Source organism: Lolium perenne, chromosome 6, assembly GCF_019359855.2.
Source record: "Lolium perenne isolate Kyuss_39 chromosome 6, Kyuss_2.0, whole genome shotgun sequence".
In the NCBI taxonomy this organism is placed as follows: Eukaryota; Viridiplantae; Streptophyta; class Magnoliopsida; order Poales; family Poaceae; genus Lolium; species Lolium perenne.
Window position 1 is genome coordinate 113,001,320 of NC_067249.2, and position 21,189 is coordinate 113,022,508.

A 21,189-nucleotide genomic window follows, 5' to 3' on the forward strand; every position below is an offset into this window, starting at 1 on the left:
ATCGGGTACTCACACAAAAACACACGCAAAAGCTAGCAAATATGGTGTTAGGTGAGTATGGTGGAAAGCCAAACGACGAAATCCAAGATCAAGTATGTTGTCAAGAGTGGGTGAAATCCAAAAATTCAAATGTCAAAGCGATGATCACTATAAACACGGAAAGATATGGAACGCACACACGAGATGAACGGGGTTAGTGCGACCAAGGAATGAGCGGAAAAGTGTAAGAGGCCCTTAAGCAAGGGTGCTCGGTGTCACACTAACACAAGAAGAGATCAAAGCTTTGGTTGCCACGGAGAGACAACAAGATTTACACGCGGCCTCTCTTCTCTTATCTCTCTTTTGCTTAAAAGCTTTTTCTCTTTTGTATATGGTGGCACTTGACACTCTTTTGTATATGTATGGTGGCACTTTGTACACTTTTGTATGTATGATGGCACTTGCACTCTTTTTGTGTTTTTCTTTCTTTTTTCACGCTCTATGTTAGCGTTAGCTCGCTCTTGCTATCTTGCCACACGAGTTTTGCTTAGAAGCTTGACTCCACACTACACACACACCTCACAATCGGGGCCACGTGCAATGTCTCGCAACACTTGATAAGCAATGCTCGATAGGATAGATCGCAAAAGAAGAGGGGTTACAAGGGGAATGCAAGTTATACCTAGATGTTAGGCGGTGTCGGAACACACAACTTGCGATGAAGGCGGTGATGTCAAAAGTGCGGTTGCAAGTCCGGGGTGCCGAGGATGTCGTCGCTTGCTTCGGAGCTGCGGGTTAGTTTCACACACAAGGCACTCAAACCGGAACAAGCAAACACAATTAGCGGAAGAAAACGGTCAAAGTAGCTTGGCGGTGGTGGCGGTGGTAAGCCGGTGGTGGTGGTGTCGATGCTCTTGTGGATGCGGCGGTGTTTGTTGGGGCCGCGGTGGTGTTTGCCGGTGGTTGGGGATGATGGCGGTGATTGCCGGCGGATGAGAGGAGTGGCGGTGGTTGGCGGTGGCGGTGGAGGGGTGGCGCCCGGTCCAGGGGCCGGTTGGGCCGGACCTGGGACCGGCCTGGTCGGTCACACGGCCGGTCGACCGGGTCCTGGGCTGGCCCGGCCGGTCTGCAGCCCGGTTGACCGGCTGCTCAACCGGGACGCAGTTTCTCTCTCCTATTCTTCACGAAAATCGACCAAATCGACCAAAACGGAGGGGAAACGATGGAATTGGGGGCTAAAAGTTGGTGAGATAGTAGATCAAGCACTCCAACACCAAATCCATGGACCAAAACCACTCAAAACGCAACGAAATCGCAGATCGGTCAAGAGGCAAATTAGGGCTATTTTTGGGGATTTTTGGGGAAAATTTTCAGAGACGAAATTGGGTGGGTGGAGGGTCAAATCCGCGGAAACCAAAGGCTGCTGATACCATATGATGAGGTCTAAGACCCCGTGTGTGGCCCGATCTTGCGGTTGACCCGAAATCCAAAGGAGGGAGAGAGGGAGAGCGCGAAGAACACGAAGAACACGATGAACTCACGCACGCACACCAACCCGATACAATCGATACTTACCCCGTGGCTCGATGGACCACGCCAATAGAATCAACCCGGAAGAGACACGCGGTAGAATTCCGAGCGGAGAGATTGGTGAGGGAGATGAATCTAGGAGTGGGAGAGAGAGTGGGTAACACTAGAATCTCACACACCAAATCCAATCATCCAACATAGGTTGCCTTGATACAAAGGGGATGAAACCCTAGGGAGACAAAGCTCATCTTCATGTTTAAGCTATCATCTTGTCTAAAGAGGTAAGGGGGTGACCTGGGGGCTTATATAGGCATACAAGGCAGCATGGGTCGAAAAGGTACAAGTTGGTGGGTCAAACCCGACGAATCCGGTCACAGGGCCGGTCGGACCGGGCCTGTGACCGGCCCATCCGGTCCTCAACCGGATCCTGGACCGGGCGGTGACCGGGCGAGGCTTCGGGAGCCCCGGGATTGCGTCCAGATGGCACCGGTCGTCGTTCCGGTCGAAAACCGGCCGGGCCGGTCAGGGGGCCGGTCAACCGGGCCTGTGACCGGGTGGGCCGGTCAGGGGGCCGGTCAACCGGGCCTGTGACCGGCCGGCCTCCCTCCTCCCGCTTCTTCTTCCTCTTCCTTCCTTCTTCCTTCATTCTTCCTTCCTTCTTCTTCTTCTTCCTTCTTCCTTGCACCATGATGAATGGCTCCTCTTCCCTTCCCTCGCTTCCTTGCACCATGGGTGTTCCTCCTCTCCGGTCCTCGATGACTCTTGTACCTAATGACATATAACATGCCGACATGAGGTAGCATTCCATTCAAGGTATCTACGAGGTCGAGTATCGAGAGGAAGGAGTTCACCTTGACGCGTGTAGCGTGGGTTAGGGTTGACGGTCCACTTGGGGGACTCTTTGGCCATGGTGTAGCGTCGACGATAGGCGGGGCTGCACTTGATGGTCTTGGTGTAGCGACGTCGGTGACCGGGGCTACATCAAGTTTGGTCTTGAATGCCGTCTCCCATTCGTCACCTATTGCCATGCGTATTTGGTGGTAGCCACTACGCAAATCAATCTTAGAGAAAATCGTGGCACCACTCAATTCATCAAGCATGTCATCTAAACGCGGAATGGGATGGCGGTATCGAACGGTAATGGCATTGATGGGGCGACAATCCATACACATTCGTTGCGTCTCATCCGGTTTAGGAACAAGAATCACGGGAACCGCACAAGGGCTTAAGCTTTCACGAACATACCCTTTTTTGAGGAGGTCTTGTATTTGGCGTTGGATCTCCTTTGTGTCTTCGGGGTTGGTTCGGTAGGCGGCGCGGTTTGGTAGTGGGGCGCCGGGTATGAGGTCGATGCGACGCTCAATCCCTCGAAGCGGTGGTAGTCCATGAGGAAGCTCGTCGGGGAAGACATCTTGGAACTCCTTCAAAAGAGACAACAAAGACGAAGGAAGTGTTGTTAAGTTGTTAGTATCCGAAGATGGCCCCTTGCAAATGAGCACATAGTGTAATATGGTGGATGGGTTGTGGTGCAATTCTCTCATCTCACTCATATATGGCTTGTGGCGCTCACTTTCTTTTTGGTGGGTCACTCTCTCACCACTCATCTCACTTGTGATGGTAGCTTCCTTAGCCCTCGCTAAAGCCTTTGCATTGTCCGCAATTACTTGGCTAGGAGTCATTGGGCGTAGGATGAATGTCTTGTCGCTGACCTTGAAGCTATAGGCATTTGTGTAGCCATCATGGCTTGCTCTTTTGTCATATTGCCAAGGGCGACCAAGTAGCATGTGGAACACCGTCATGGGCACTACATCACAATCAACGGTGTCTTCATAGGCGCCAATCTTGAAGGATACGGAGACGGTATGTTGTATCTTGACGTTTCCATTGTCACTTAGCCATTGCACACGGTAGGGGCGGGGGTGTTTCCGGAGTGTGAGGTTGAGCTTGGAGCATAGTTCGGTGCTTGCAAGAATGTGGCAACTCCCTCCATCAATGATAACCTTGATTGACTTGCCATTGATTCCGGCTCTTGTTTGGAAGATGTTGCACCTTTGATCTTCATTGGGGAGTGCATGGGTTGTCAACAATTTGGTCACCACAAGGGACGGGCTTGCATCATGCACACATAGGACTTGCTCTTGGTCTTCCAAGTCATCATCTTCATGATTGGTTGCGGCTTGTACCAAGGCTTCATATTCACCTTCACTCAAGTACTCCACATCTCCATCATCTCGAGTTATCATAACTCTTGTGTTCTTGCATTCAAAGGATTTATGTCCTTGAGCACCACACTTGAAACAAGTGATGTTACTAGATCCCGTGGAAGCTTTGGAGGACATAGTTGATTGATCCGGCTTGAAGCTTGTTGTCTTGAAGGCACTCTTCGTTTGCTTGGGAGGATCCTTGGAGGTAATAGCACTTGTGTTCTTGATGCTTGAGGAGGTGTTTGTTGCATTTCGCGCGGCGAAGAAGGACTTTGTCTTTGCACTTGCTATGTCTTCTCGCACTTGGCGCTCGGCTCTTGTAGCTTGATGAAGCAATTCAACCATGATGGTGTAAGGCAAGAACTCCACTATCCTCTTGACGGGAATGTTCAATCCATTCAAGAATCTTGCCATTGTTTGCTCTTCTCGCTCATCCACATTGGCACTCATCATTGTCATGTGCATCTCCTTGTAGTATTCCTCAACGGACTTGAAGCTTTGCTTGAGTTGAGTAAGCTTGTTGAAGAGGTCGCGTTTATGGTGGTTGGGCACAAAGCGTTTGATGCGGGGTGGCTTTCGGACACCTCCACCTCAAGACCGTCAAGTGCAGCCCCGCCTATCATCGACGCTACACCATGGCCAAGGAGTCCCCAAGTGGACCAACAACACAAACCCCCGCCATATATGTCAAGGTGAACCCTTTCCTCTCTATGGTCGACCTCAACACCAACTTGAATGGTATGCTACCTCATGCCTATCATCATTGTGTCTATAGGTGCCGACATCGACAAGGACCAAGAGAGAAGGAACTCCCATGGTGCAAGGAAGAGAGAAGAAGAAGAAGGAAAGAAGAGAAGAAGGAAGAGGAAGAAGAGGCGGGAGGAAGAGGCCTAGCCGGCCCAGAGGCCGGCCAAACCGGGCCCCAGGACGGCCAGGCCGGTCCCAGGGCCGGTCAGACCGGGCCCCAGACCGGATCCACCGCGGCGACAACCGGCGTCGTACCGACGCCAAACCGGGAAACTTTTGCGAACTTCCCGGTCTGGCGCCCGGTTGACCGGCCCTGGCGCCAGGCCATCCGGTCCCAGGCCCGGTTGGCGCCCGGTTGACCGGATTTCACGGATCCGACTAGACCGGAAACTGCCCGAGTCGATCCACCGCATACCTTTTCGGCCCAAGTCGCCTTGTACCTCTATATAAGCACCTAGGTCATCCCCTTTACTCCTTAGACAAGATTTAGGCTTAGACATGGATTTGAGCTTTGTCTCCCTAGGGTTTCATCCCCTTTGTATCAAGGCTACCCTTGTTGGATGATTGGATTTGGTGTGTGAGATTCTAGTGTTACCCACTCTCTCTCCCACTCCTAGATTCATCTCCCTCACCAATCTCTCCGCTCAGAAATCTACCGCGCGTCTCTTCCGTGTTGATTCTACTGGCGTGGTCCATCGAGCCACGGGGGTAAGTATCGATTGTATCGGGTTGGTGTGCGTGCGTGAGTTCCTCGTGTTCTTCGTGTTCATCGTGTTCTTCGAGCTCTCCCTCTCTTTCCCCTTTGGATTTCGGGTCAATCGCGAGATCGGTCCACACACGGGGTCTTAGACCCCATCATATGGTATCAGCAGATTTTGGTTTCCGCGGATTTGACCCCCCACCCACCCAATTTCATCTCTGAAAATTTTCCCCAAAAATCCCCAAAAATAGCCCTAATTTGCCTTTGGACGGATCTGCGATTTCGTTGCGTTTTGAGTGGTTTTGGTCCATGGATTCGGTGTTATTGTGCTTGATCTACTATTTCCCCAACTTTTAGCCCCCAATTCCATCGTTTTCCTTCGATTTGGGTCGATTTGGACGAGTTTGGCTCAAGAACACGACAGGCCGGTTGAGAAACCCGGTCAACCGGGCGGCAGACCGGGCCAGCCGGCGCCTAGGCCGGTCAACCGGGCCACAGACCGGGCGCCAAACCGGGCGCCAACCGGCGGCAGATCGCCCAGCCGGCCCAGAGAGCCGGCAACCGGCGCTGCACGGGCGCCACCACTCCCCCCTCCGCCGCCGACCACCACCACTCCTCTCCACCACCGGCAAGCTCCGTCACCCTCCCAACCCACCGGTACACACCACCGCGGCCCCATAACCACCGCCGCAACCGCAAGAGCATCGACACCACCCACCACCGGCTTAACACCGCCACCACCGCCAAGCTACTTTGACCGTTTTCTTCCGATAACTTGTGTTTGCTTGTTCCGGTTTGAGTGCCTTGTTTGTGAAACTAACCCGCAGCTTCGAAGAAAGCGACGACATCCGAGGCACCCCGGACTTGCAATCGTAGTCTTGACACCCGCCATCATCGCAAGTTGTGTGTTCCGACACCGCCTAACATTTTCATCTAGGTATAACTTGCTTTCCCCTTGTAACCCCTCTTCTTTTGCGATCTATCCTATTGAGCATTGCTTATCAAGTGTTGCGAGACATGGCACGTGGCCCCGCTTGTTAGGTGTGTGTGCGTAGTGTGGAGTCAAGCTTATAAGCAAAACTCGTGTGGCAAGATAGCAAAAGCGAGCTAACGCTAACATAGGGCGAGAAAAAAAAAGCCGCCAAAACACAAAAAGAGCAAAAGAGTGCAAGTGCCACCATACATATACAAAAGAGTGTCAAGTGCCACCAAATACAAAAGAGAAAAAGCTTTTAAGCAAAAGAGAGAAAAGAGAAGAGAGGCCGCGTGTAAATCTTGTTGTCTCTCCGTTTGCAACCAAAGCTTTGCCTCACCTTGTGTTAGTGTGACACCGAGCACCCTTGCTTTTGGGTTCTTACACTTTTCCGCTCATTCCTTGGTCGCACTAACCCCGTTCATCTCGTGTGTGCGTTCCAAATCTTTTCCGTGTTTATAGTGATCATCGCTTTGACATTTGAATTTTTGGATTTCACCCACTCTTGACAATACACTTGATTTCGGATTTCGTCTTTTGGCTTTCCACCATACTCACCTAACACCATATTTGCTAGCTTTTGCGTGTGGTTTTGCGTGTGTACCCGATACACTTGATCTTGCTTTTGGCTTGGTTGATTGCCTCAATACTATCTTACCTTGGTAAGAGTGCGAGGTAGTGTTCTTCCACTAACATACACCATATAGATATTGTCATGCTAACATGTATAGCAACGAAGAAGATACGGAGGAGTACACGGAGCACTTCGAGGAGGATACCTCTTCAAGCACCGTGGATGTGGAGGAACATGTGGAGCTCTACTCCGACCATGGCTCCACAAGCATCACCAACATGACCGACTTCGAGGAGCTCTACATCGACAATGGCTCCTCAAGCATGGACGACATGGTGGAGCACCACTGTCAACACCCAGATTTTTAAGTCCGGATGCCTATTATGTCATACATCGCAATCCCAGGAATATTGTTGTTGCGAGGCATAATAGTTAAGTATCACAGTCATCATTCATTACAAACCATAAGTCTTACAAATTTGGAATCACATGATCCATATTACACGAATAGTTGATCTATTGATCAACGAACAAACACAAGTTCATAGTTCAACATAGCGGAAGCGTAGGATACAAGGACTCTCTAGTCCACAGGCCAACGCTTGATGTCGGAAGGCGCTTAGTTGTCGTAGGCATCCTGTTGGTCATCTCCTTGTTCCTCTTCATACTCTGGCCATTTGAATAGCCAGGGACAAAGCCGTGAGTACTTTAAGTACTCGCAAACTAATACTAATGTAAGTGCTAGACATCCTAGTATGGTTTGCTAAGCTCTAGATTATTTGCATAAAGCTAGTTTTAGTTCACAAAGTTTGAGAAAAGCTTGTTCAAGTGCTAACTAACTCAAATGGGAACATTAGTGTCATTCCCACCATTCAAGTGGTGATTTCAATTCAATTCACCACAAGTCATTTCACCATCATCTTTCAACATCATTTTCAAAGATATGACATCGGAAACTGTATGGCCTTTCCAACCGTCCGTAACCGTGGACGCGGCTATTCGAATAGGTTTACACTCTGCAGAGGTTGCACACTTGTGCCACAACATTTGATTTCATCCGTCAGGATTACCCCGAATCATCGTAACACAGTACGCGGATCATCAACCATAACCTTTCACTTACAAATCCTAGTATGAGCACCTCTCCCCATGAGCTTGGCCTCCCAGTGAAGACCAACTGTAAACCTGGGAACTGCACAGGGCTTGGCCATACAATTCACCTCAATTTCACATCATTTCTCAACAACGGAGGCAGCCGCAAGCGTAACCCCTATGACGTGTGTTCAGAGGGAACCCATACTAAGACACATAAACTTCCAGTTAAGCCCTACCGATAATCAGGTATTGTGGGGGTACTTAATAATTGGAAAGGTATCGCATTCAAACCAACATCATTGTTTATCAAAAATCACCATCTTCTCTTGTTCATATTCACCTTCAAAAATCATTCAATGGAATGCATCATCATTCCAAGGTTTCAAAATTCATTTCAAATTCACATTGTTCCCACCTAGAGTAGTCAAGTTTTATTTCATTAGCACTAGCTCTAATTCATGAGGGGTGCTATCTTGCTTTGCTTGATGGAACTACTTCACTACTCTAGTAATCAACCTTTACTTTGACCAAAGTTAACTATAAAAGTAACTCTTGGAAAACAACATGTAAAAACTTATAAGGTAAAAACTTGGGATAGGCTTATGTAAGAAAAGGTAAGAATCATGGTGCCTTGCCCCAAGGGGCTTTGCACTTTGCAAGAATATTAGCTTGCCTTGGTAGTTCTCAAACTGTTCCTCCTCCTCCTCTTGGTAGCAACCTTTTTCTTCGGCGTACTCTCCGGTGCTACCGTCTAAATTTGAATACGAGTATAATTACTCACTAATTCAATGGCTATTCCATACATCACATATAAACACACAAACTATTCTATGCACACAAATAATCTACTTAAGGTGCATGGGGTGTGTTGTTTAAATAGAATTCACTTCTTTGTATTTAATATGTAAATGATAGTTTCCATAAGGTTCTTGAGAAATAATTTCCTCTCATTGAAATCTTCTTAAGATTTAATTTCTCAAACAATCATATATGAACTCATATTGACCTAAGTCAAATGTTCATCATCATCATTTGGGAAAATGATTTAAATGAGGTAGATCACCTCATATCATTTAATACACTACATATGATTTAAATCTCAAGTAATTCATATAAGAGAGTTTGGACCAGAGGTACAAACATCCCATGAATTCATGTGAGACAAGTTTAAATGAAGTATAAGACTCCACATAATTTGCTTTAATAGTTTTGGACAATATCAACTAGTTAAAATAGCCATATCATCCCTTAATTAAACTATGGCATGATCATGCAAACTGACCACACCATTTTATTGCATAAACAATTAGTGTAAGTCAAATGTGAGCTATTAGAGTTGGAATTAACTTAATATCTATTTTGGTTGATTTTTAAGAATTATTTGAATAGGGAAAAGTCCCTGCCTTGTTATTTTTATCACATTAATTCTACAAAGAATCTGGTCAAGGGACCAGTGGCATGTGGTAGATAATTTCAATAGCTTTCTAACCATATGAAGTTCATCAATTTTGGTTTAGCCAATTTAAATCTATTGAATTTCAAAGTGGCAGCAGTATTGAAATTCATTTGTAATTATTTAAACTGGATTTGAATTAACAGGCCGGCGGGAAAACTAAACGGGCTGAAAGATTTAAAAAAGGCCCAAACCAACCCAGTCCAGCCCAACCACGGTCCACAGACGCGCGGCGCGCTGACAGGGTGGGGTCCGCGCGTCACTGACTCAGCGTCACCGAAGCGGTAAGTTTTAAAGTGGAGCGTTGGATTAGAACGCAGATCAACGGCCATGGTTCATCGTCGTTGCCGACGAGAACCCGACGATCTGGCGGCGGCAGTAGGGGGTCGGCGGGCTAACCAGTGCTCCAGCGAGGGATGGCAGTGTGCTTGGGGTAGATGTGGACGACGGCGGAGCTCCAGGTACCGGTGGCGTCGCCTGAGGTGGCCTGGTTCACTGGCGATTGCTGCAGAGCTTCCGCGGCGGCGAGCTCTCGATTGGCTCTTCTCCGGCGTGAATCAGATGAACGGGGAGGTGGTTGAGTAGCTGTGAGAGGTGGGGAGTCTGGTGGTGTGCTTGGATCAGCAAGGGGAGCTCTCCTTTTATAGCAGCGCATGGGTGCTGCGGGGCAGGGTGGCGGTCGACCATGGCGCGGCGATTCCGGCGGCTGGTCGAGCTAGGCGAGGTCATGGCGATGCTCTACGTGTCCAGGCGAGGCGAATGGCGGCGACAGCTTGGTCGGGGAGGGCCCGGTTGTGTCGCATCGCTTCCATGTCTGCCGCGTCTGCGGCGGACCAGGGTTTCCTTCTCCGGTGGCGGTGGGCGCGGGTCGTGGTCGAGCGAGTGTCTGGCGGCGTCCATGTGTCGTGGTGATGCTCAAGGCGTCGAGAGCGGGTCCAGGGCGAGAGCGAGGTGGTGGCGCGGCGCGTGTACTGAGCGTGTCCATGGCGTGCATGCGCGCGACACGAGCGGCGTCCAGGGCGTGTGCTGGGCGCGCGTCGTCCGGTCATTGTCGTCATTCTTGTCGACCATGGCGAGGCTAGGCGAGGCTAGGCGATGCTGTGGCGTGCTGTGGCGAGGTGGCCAGGGCAGGGAAGCAATGGAGAGAGGGGGAGCTTGTCGGGTTGGGCGCCATGGCCGGCATGGCCATGCCCTAGCTTGCTCTCTCTCTCCCTAGTGTGCTATTTGGCATTGATTGGGTTTAAGGGGACCAGGGAACAATTTAGAGTAGTGTAGTGTAGATTAGGTTGAGTAGAAACACTATTTGCAATAGTTGCAAATAGTGCCCGAATTTGGAATTTGCAAAATTGTTCAAATTTCAAATAATTCAAATGGTGAATCTTTTTGAAATGTGTGTGCTTAGATAATTTGTATTTGACCAGAGGTGATTAGAGGTGGTGGTGGAAATTTAGAATTCAAGAATTTGCAAAAATTGGCTAAGTGGAGATTGTTCCATATGTTAAAAAGTTGAGACTTTGGATGAGTATAGCTCATGATCAAGAATGATTTTGGCATGGTGACCTTTACAAAAGTTGTTCACCTTGATGTTGACTTTGAAATGGTGCAAAGAGTTAGCAAGAATTGGTTTGAGAAAATTGAATGGCAAAGGCTCAAAGTGGTGATCAGACTATAATTGTCAATTTTGACCATTATCATATGTGAGCTAGTTTTGCATTTGGAAATTATTTGAATTGTGATTCTTTGATTCGCAAAAGTTGTAATAAGTGTTTAATAACATTATTCAACTAATGGTGAAGACCAAATGATGCGGGGTGGCTTTCGGACACCTCCACCTCAAGACCGTCAAGTGCAGCCCCGCCTAACGACGACGCTACACCATGGCCACGGAATCCCCCAAGTGGACCGACAGCCCGAACCTACGCGATACACGTCAAGGTGAACCCTAACCTCTCTACCCTCGATCTCGGTACCCACTTGAATGGTGTACTACCTCATGCAAGTGTATGTGTCATTAGGTGCAAGCCTCATCAAGGACATGAGGAGGAGGAGGAGGACACCCCATTGTACAAGGGAGAAGAAGAAGAAAGAAGAAGAAGAAAGAAGAGAGAAGAAGAAAGAAGAAGAAGGAAGAGCAAAGAAGAGAAGAGGGAAAGGGGGGCGGAGCCTCCAGGGAGCTTAGGCCGGAGCCTCCACCCTCCCCCATGGCCGGTACCACTCCATGGAGGTGGCCAGGCGCGGGTTGGAGCAAGGCCGGTACTACCGGCCATGCATGGCCGGTACTACCGGGCAGTGCTGGCCGCCCCATTCTGGCCGCCCGCGGGAAAAGAAGGCAAGAGCGGTACCTCCGGCCGTGGTACCGCCCAAGGTACCGCTCGCATGCCCAACCATACTGGATGCCTCGACCATGTTTTGGTGTATTTCCGGTACCATGGCCGGTACCTCCGGTCGAGGTACCGCTCGCCCCAATTTCAGCCCAATCTGAACCGTTGAATGCTATCGTGCGGCTGTAACTTAATTAGCCTCTTTCCCAAACTACCCCTTCATGAATCTGAGCTATATGTATCCACGTATTCCCCATTTGCTAGGGTTAGACTAGATGATAGCTTAAACCTGACTTGAGCTGTGTCTCCCTAGGGTATCATCCCTCTGTAATCAAGGCCACCCTTGTTGTTGATTGAGGTTTGTGAGTGAGATTCTAGTGTGTGCACTCTCTCTCCCTCACCGATCTCCGTCTCCGACACCGTCTCTCTCACCTCGGAATTCTACCGCGGTCTCTTCCGGGTGATTCTATTCGGCGTGGTCCATCGAGCCACGGGGGTAAGTATCGATTGTATCGGGTTGGTGTGCGTGCGTGTGTTCTTCACGTTCGTCGTGTTCATCGTGTTCTTCGTTTCCCCTCTTTTCCCCTTTCGATTCCGGGTCAATTCGCGAGATCGGGCCACAAACGGGGCCTTAGACCTCATCACCAAATTGGTCTAGGGTCAAAATTTATAAAAATGCCATATGGCATATGTTAGGGTTTTTAGGGTTTTTCATTTAGTGGGATTTCTTCCTCTTTGATTTACTTGGTTGGTGATCTTCATATGATCACATTAGGGTTTTAGAGCATATCAAATACAAGTAATAACAATCATCATGGCATATCACTCAAATGCACAAGTCCTATGCATGGTACTATATGCAAATTAAAAAGTTTTTGTTGGTTTGAAATTTTGCTTTCTGGAATTCTCTAACTTTCTTTTTATTGAAATTTGGGGTGTTACAACCACCTTGAGGACGACATCGAAGAGCTCTACATCGACAATGGCTCCTCAAGCATGGACGACATGGTGGAGCACCACCTTGAGGACGACATCGACGAGCTCTACATCGACAATGGCTCACCACTCATGGACGACATGGTGGAGCAACGCCACGATTACGACATCGACAACATGGTGGAGCAACACCACGAGTACAACATCGACACCATGGCTGAGCCTTACCTACGCTCCACGATGAGCAAAGACGATGCTCCCACGTACACCTACGTCGCCAATGGAGCTACATATGAAGATAGAGGACCTCCAAGATGGCACCATCATATGGAGCATCAAGAGCGTCCCCAACATGATCGCCATCGACACACTTCTCCGAGCTCTACACGGCGCCACCATGAGAGTGCTTATGCACAAGATCATCGACATCAAGGACATCATATGGAGCTTCAAGGGCGTCCCCAACATGATCGTCATCGACACTCTTCTACAAGCTCCACAAGGCGCCCCAAGCAATATGCCAAGTCACATGAGCCATCAACTAGGCATGGCAAGGACCGTCATCGACTCACACCATCTCATGATAGTCGTCGACCACTACCACCTCATGGTCTACATCGGCATACGTCACCACATGAGCTTCGCCGCCACAAGCCACTTCATGATCGCCATCGACCAACATCCCCCAAGGATCTTCGACGACACTCATCAAGACATGGTGATGAAGCACGACGACGAGAGCCTCGACATGAAGACGACAAACACCATCATAGGGTGTCTACCACTCCAAGGATGGAGAGGGCACATCAAGAAGACCTTCCTCATAATGCGCCTTCTCCCTCTTGTGCCACCACCACAATGGCCCCTACCTCGTCACATGCCTATGGACTCCGATGCTACAAGTGCAAGCAACAAGGCCACCCTCCACGGGAATGTCCCAATCTCCTATGTGAGGTGTGCATGGCCAAGGGTCACGTGGCATGGCAATGCACATCGACCGACATGCTCCACTTCGACGAGCTACAAGGCCAAGCCACCAAGAAGCCTACGGCGCCCACACTTCAAGATGAAGACTTCCAAGGCCATCGCAAGGATGATGTGGATCCGAGCCTAGCTCTCCACGACACTACGGTGCCACCGATGGAGGACGACTTAGGAGGCGATGGAGTTGAGATGGTTGAGCATGGGAATTTGCCTTCAACCAAGTAGGCGCATGGAGATGAGAAAGTCGAGCCTACTCCCCTATGCTTCATCGATGAGTTGGTACCAATCCCATGTGAGCATGAGAGCCACCTAGCCCACTTGAGCGAGAGTGATAGTGAGTTGAGTGACTCCCACCCCATATGTGAGTTTGAGTGCGTCCATTTGGAGGACATGAGTGCTACACTAAGTGAGTTGAGAGAGGTAGATGATAGGTCCATGGAGGACATCGCATTTGCTAACACATTAACCTCCCCCTCGTTTGTGTCTTCTTATGTTGCACTAGGTTCCAAGGAGGACGAGTTCCCGATCATGGAGATGATGTACATGGTGCATGAAGATGATGATATCTCACCATGCTTGCTTCAAGATGAACATGTCGACCACATGGACCCTCCTACCTCCACAACACCTACCTCAAACGAGTCGGCCTACAAAGGTAACAACATAGGTGTTGATGATGCCACGATCCCACTAGTGGACATGATGACTTATGAGTGCATGCATGATCTTGATGATACATTTGCTACGTCACATGCTACTTTCACTTTCCCATGTGATGCTTTGCTTGATAACATTGTTGATCATGTGGAATTGATTGAATGTGATACCATGAGCATGCCATGCTATGAGAGTTTCACTTTTTCCCCGCTTGCTTGCAATGATGATGATTATGATAATACTTGTGTTGTGCCACCCTTGATGAACACTTGCTCTTTACATAGGGTTGTCGACAACAATGATAACATGTTGAACATGTTTTGCCCAAAATGTTTACACCATTCCATGATCCTTGCATCCATGATTGTGAACAATTGCTCTTTCTTATGCTTGGTATGCAAGAATGCTTATTTCATTGTCCACGAGATGGCCCCCATAGCCTTCTCACTTTTTGATGATCATGAGTTACCACATGCCATAAATGCACCTTCTTGCCATATGCACCATCGCCATGCATTTCATACTATCTTGATTGACACTAATGGTGATGTGCACAAGACATGGACCATCATGATGGATGATGCGTTCCTCTACCATGCACACACGCTTTTTGTTTTCTCTCTTGTGTGTATAGGTACCCGAATGACAACTTCCACCGCTACGGAGTATGAGCTCACGAAATGCGCAATTGAGAGCTACCCCAACACAGACGAGGTACATGATCCAACCCATGGGATTCACGCAAAAGGGTATGTTTCCAAACGCCTTCGCCCTCGTGTGTTTCCGGCTTGTCTTGTCGAGCTTCCGGTTTGGACCAATGCCTCGTCACCTCTTTTGCTTCTTATGCAACATATCTTGACACATCTTGTTGGCACAATGGTTGTTGTATGTCTTGATGCTTTCATCATACACTTCGAGAATCTCAAGGACCATATCATACATGTGAGAGACACCTTATGCATCTTGTGCCACATGTCACACAAAAAGTTGCTCTTCTTTGGATTTCTCATTTCACCTATGGCAATTGCAATGGATTATTTGACACTTGAGGATACTCATACTCGGCTCACGCCAACCATACTTTCCCAAGCTATAAGTCTCCATAGCTTTGCCATTGCGCATAAAAATTTTGCTCAAAATTTTGCCGCCGATACTTGCCTTTGGATTGTTCCATTTGTGTGGGACAATATTTCACAACACACTTTTGACACTTCACAAAGAAAACATTTACTTGCACAAATTTTTGCCGTACCAAATTTTGGATACATCGATACTCTTTTGGTTCCCATTTTCGCCAAATGCCTCTTGGAGAAACGACTTGATGCTTCGTATTTGATTGAGAGCCTCTTGTTCGCCGATCACCAAATTGGCATCCACAAGCTTTCCATTCGCAAGTTGTTTTTCCCCAAGTTCTTCTTCGACCGCGACTTTGTCCATCCATTACTACATGGGAGAACCGTTATGGCCTACATCATCGTTGAGGAGGCGCAAGAGTCGAGGACGACTCTTCCCCAAGGGGGGGGGAGATGATGCGGGGTGGCTTTCGGACACCTCCACCTCAAGACCGTCAAGTGCAGCCCCGCCTATCGTCGACGCTACACCATGGCCAAGGAGTCCCCCAAGTGGACCAACAACACAAACCCCCGCCATATATGTCAAGGTGAACCCTTTCCTCTCTATGGTCGACCTCAACACCAACTTGAATGGTATGCTACCTCATGCCTATCATAATTGTGTCTATAGGTGCCGACATTGACAAGGACCAAGAGAGAAGGAACTCCCATGGTGCAAGGAAGAGAGAAGAAGAAGAAGGAAAGAAGAGAAGAAGGAAGAGGAAGAAGAGGCAGGAGGAAGAGGCCCAGCCGGCCAAGAGGCCGGCCAAACCGGGCCCTAGGCCGGCCAGGCCGGTCCCAGGGCCGGTCAGACCGGGCCCCAGACCAGATCCACCGCGGCGACAACCGGCGTCATACCGACGCCAAACCGGGAAACTTTTGCGAACTTCCCGGTCTAGCGCCCGGTTGACCGGCCCTGGTGCCAGGCCGTCCGGTCCCAGGCCCGGTTGGCGCCCGGTTGACCGGATTTCACGGATCCGACTCGACCGGAAACTGCCCGAGTCGATCCATCGCATACCTTTTCGGCCCAAGTCGCCTTGTACCTCTATATAAGCACCTAGGTCATCCCCTTTACTCCTTAGACAAGATTTAGGCTTAGACATGGATTTGAGCTTTGTCTCCCTAGGGTTTCATCCCCTTTGTATCAAGGCTACCCTTGTTGGATGATTGGATTTGGTGTGTGAGATTCTAGTGTTACCCACTCTCTCTCCCACTCCTACATTCATCTCCCTCACCAATCTCTCCGCTCGGAATTCTACCGCGTCTCTTCCGGGTTGATCTATTGGCGTGGTCCATTGAGCCACGGGGGTAAGTATCGATTGTATCGGGTTGGTGTGCGTGCGTGAGTTCCCTCGTGTTCTTCGTGTTCATCGTGTTCTTCGAGCTCTCCCTCTCTTTCCCCTTTGGATTTCGGGTCAATCGCGAGATCGGGCCACACACGGGGTCTTAGACCTCATCAGCGTTTGTGCATGACTTCTTGCATCTCTTCCCATGTGGCAATGGGCTCTAGATCTTCCTTGTCACGCTTCTTGTTCACTTCTTCCCACCAAACATTTGCATATCCTTCAAACTCTAGTGATGCCATGGCCACTTTCTTTGCTTCGGCGAAGTTGTGTATGCGGAAAATTTTGTCAACCTTGAGAACCCAAGATAGGTATGCATCGGGGTCTTCTTCTCCGTGGAATTTGGGCATGGTGAACTTGAGCTTCCCAAAGATTTCCTCTTCATTGCGGTCATTGCGCCTAGGAGGTGGTCTTTCTTCACCAAGGTCTTGACGTTGTTGAGGTGGATGTTGTGGACCTTGAGCATCTCTATTGTTGTTGCTATGTTGTTGACGAGGAGGTGGTCTTCCATGACCTTCATCTTGATCATCATTGTTGTGGCGTTGTCGAGGCATCACACTTTCTTCACTTGATGCTTGGTGATGACTTGATTCTTCATTTCTTTCCCTTGGAGGTGGTCTTCTAGCATGAGGTCTATCATCATGATGGTGGCGATTATCTTGACCTTGAGGGCGTTGAGGATGAACAACATTGATGATTTGGCGCTCTTGGTGTGCTTGCCTTTGTTCCTCTTCATGAAGGTGTTGTCTTCTAGCTTGAGCTTCTTGTAATTGTCGTTGCCGCTCTTGTTCTTCAAGTGCTTGTTGTTCATTGCGGAGACGCTCTTGTTCCCTTGCTCGAACTAGCTCTTGATCATGTCGAAGGCGTTCTTGCTCTTGTTGGAATTGAGCATGGAGGTTCTCTTGGTGAAGGCGCTCTTCTTCAAGGCGTTGACGTTCTTGGACAAGTTGAAGTCGAGCTTGCTCAGCTTCTTGAGCTTGTTGGTGAAGCACTTGAACATCCACATTATGGTGGCGTGGGTCTTCATTGGAATCATGGCGAGACGGCGTAGGAGCTCTTGACCTTAACTATGAGAGCGCGAAGACCTTGAGTGGTGTCTTCCATCTTCTTGACGGTTGAGTGTATGGAGGATGTTGTCCAACACCGTCTTCATTTCCCTTGTCTCTTGACCTTGTATGGCAAGTGTTGCCTTCAACTCATTGCCTTGAGTTTCAATCTTCTCATTGAGGTCTTGAACTTGATTGTTGAGGTCATTCCTTTGCACTTGAGCTCTTTCTTCATAGCGGACATTGGTATCCTTGAGCATGGCTTCAAATTGATTGAGCTTGGCGTGGATGGCTTGAGTAGCTATCCAATGTTGGTGCCGCGTCATCGGTAGTTGGTTCCCTTCTCCACTAGACATGGTTACAACTAAAAACAAGAACTATGTGGTGGGTGGTTAGGAAAGACTACCAAAAGGGTCAAAACTTGCAAACCAAAATCGAAAAGGTGTTTCAAGGCGTAGGGCAACCGATATGTATGCACACACACACACAAAAACAAAAACTCTGTATGGTGTTAGGTATGGATGTGGAGAGCCAAATGGAAGAACCAAACGAAAAGTCTATTGTCAAAAGTGGGTAAGATCCAAAAGTCACGAGTCAAAGGCGGTGATCACAAAAGGCATACACAAGGAGGAACACACGCGTGGGACAAAATGGGGTTAGCACGACTTGGAAAATGAGCAAGAACAAAATGGTCCTAAATAAGACTACTAGCTCGGTGTCACGCCAACGCAAGAGAGACCGTGGCTTGGTTGCAAAATTGAGAAGGAACAAGATTTGCGCAAGACGACTCTCTTCTCTTTTCTCTCTTTTGCTTATAAGCTTTGGACTCTTTTGTGTATAGGTGTCACTCACACACTTTTTCTTTGTGTATTTTTCTTTCCTTTTCTCACTATGTAAGGATACTACTATCTATGTAAGTATGTCACACTTCTTTTGCTTATCTTTTCACACGAGCTTGCTTTGTAGCTTTGCTCAACACACGCACACCCTCACGGTCGAGACGCTTGCGCAATGCTTCGCAACACTAGAAAGCCACTCTCGATAGGAAAGGTACGCAAAAGAGGCTAGGGCTACAAGTTAGGAGCAAGTTATACCACTTGATGATGGTGGCCGACGATCTTGAACTTATTATGGTGGTGGAGGTGTCAAATGAACCGCTTGGATCCACGGGGTGCCATCGTCGTTGTCGATGTTGCGGAAGCTTTGTGGTAGCTGAAAGGGCACACATACCGAAGTCCAAACACAAGGGGTTAGTGCCAAAACGAAAAACGAAGGTTGTTGTCAAAATTTCGGCCAGACGGAACTTCCGGTCCTGAGGGGCGGTACTTCCGGTCCTGGGCGGAACTTCCGGTCCTGCCGGGCGGAACTTCCGGTCGCAATCAGATCTGCGGGCTGTTCATCGATTTGGGCGGAAATACGGTTCGAAATTCTTCGAATTCGAGGAAAATTTGGCACTAAAAGCTGTGGGAAGGTGGGGTAATTGCAGATCAACACCAAAGACAAGTTTCTATTGGAGCAAAACCACAAACAACTCAACCAATCGCGAGATCGATCCAAGGCCAATTTGGGGCTATTTTTTGGGAATTTTTTTTGAAAATTTTTGGGCGAAATTGGTGGAATTGGGGGTGGTGGGGTTCAAATCCGTGGCAACCAAAGAGCTGCTGATACCATATGATAAGGGCTAAGCCCAAGGATGTGCCCGATCTTCACGGATTTGGGTGGAATTCGTGGGGGAGGTGGATGAACGCGATGAACACGAAGAACACGTAGGGGAATCGTGGGGATACAACACACACACGCACACAAATTAGTTTTCCCTCGTTGGCCCGAACCACCAACTCGATAGAGGTTGCGAGAAAAGACCTTCCGGTAGAAGTCCCGCAAAGAGATCGACAAATCGAAGCTCTCAAGATCTAGAAGGGTGAAAAGACCGGAAGGTTGATTGAAGTGCAAGCAAAAGATCAAATAGGTAGAAGTGCAAGCAAAAGATCAAACAAACGGTAGAAGTCACCAAAGAGATCTTCACGAGTCGATAAGGAGCCCGGGTGGGTACAAGATCAAAGATCTAGGTAGGGTTCCCACAAGGGTGAGCTAAGCTCAGGTTTAATTTCACATCAAGTCTAATCTTAGATCTGAGCCAACAAGGCTATTTATAGGTGGGGGCGAAGAGGTAAGTTACACGCTGAAAAGTGATGTTGTGCTGGAGTTCGATGGGGCGGAAGTTCCGGTCATCTTGGGCGGAAGTTCCGGTCAGGGCGGAAGTTCCGGTCTTGCGGGCCGGAAGTTCCGGTCGGGGCGGAAGTTCCGGCCAAGTTCCGGCCTTGTTCCGGAATTCCGCCATTGTCTCGCAGTACATCCAGTATGGTTTTCGACGGACTTTCGGAACTTGGGCGGAACTTGGACGGAAGTTCCGGCGGGCGGAAGTTCCGGTCCTCTGGGGCGGAAGTTCCGGCTGGATCCTTTTCCTTGGGCGCTGGAAGGCATCTTGAGGGCATCTGGCCGGAAGTTCCGGTCCTGGGGGGCGGAAGTTCCGGCCTGGGTGCTGTAGCTCCATCTTCATCATTCCCATCTCTCTCTCCATTGGCTTGGTCTCCATGGCTCGCGTCTTGGTCGATGTACCTGATTGAACATAGGGTATTGGCATGAAGTAGCAAGCCATCCAAAGGGGTATCAAAAGCATACGTGGATAGGAGCGAATTCACCTCTTGGTGTAGGGCTTGGGCTCGAGCTCGTCTCATTGGACCACGAGGAGGGCTTGTCGGTCTTGAGGTGGTGGTGTCCGAAGGCCACCCCGTATCAGGTGTTTTTGCGGGAAAGAGCATCCGCCACTACATTTTCCTTGCCCTTCTTGTATTTGATTACATATGGGAAGGACTCAATGAACTCGACCCATTTTGCATGTCGTTTGTTCAAGTTGTGTTGGCTTTCAAATATTTCAAGGACTCATTGTCGGAATGAATTATAAACTCTTTTGGCCAAAGATAGTGTTGCCAAACTTCAAGAACACGAACCAAAGCATAGAGCTCCTTGTCATAAATAGGATAGTTGAGGCGCGCACCATCCAACTTCTCACTATAATATGCCACGGGTTTGCCCTCTTGCATAAGAACGCCACCAATAACAAGTCCACTCGCATCACATTCAATCTCAAAAGTTTTTGCAAAATTTGGAAGCACAAGAAGGGGAGCTTCGGTAAGGCGTTTCTTCAACTCATCAAAAGCATTTTGTTGGGCCTTGCCCCAAACAAACGGAACATTCTTTTTGGTAAGCTCATTCAAAGGGCAAGCAATGGTGCTAAAATCTTTCACAAAGCGGCGGTAGAACCCGACAAGTCCATGAAAACTTCGAACTTGGCCAACATTTGTAGGAGTAGGCCAATTGTGCATGGCCTCCACCTTGGAAGCATCAACTTCAATCCCATTAGCGGAAACCACAAAGCCAAGGAAAACCAATTTGTTTTGAGCAAAGGTGCATTTGGGGAGGTTAGCATAAAGCTTCTCATGACGCAAGATGCATAAGACCTCTCTCACATGTT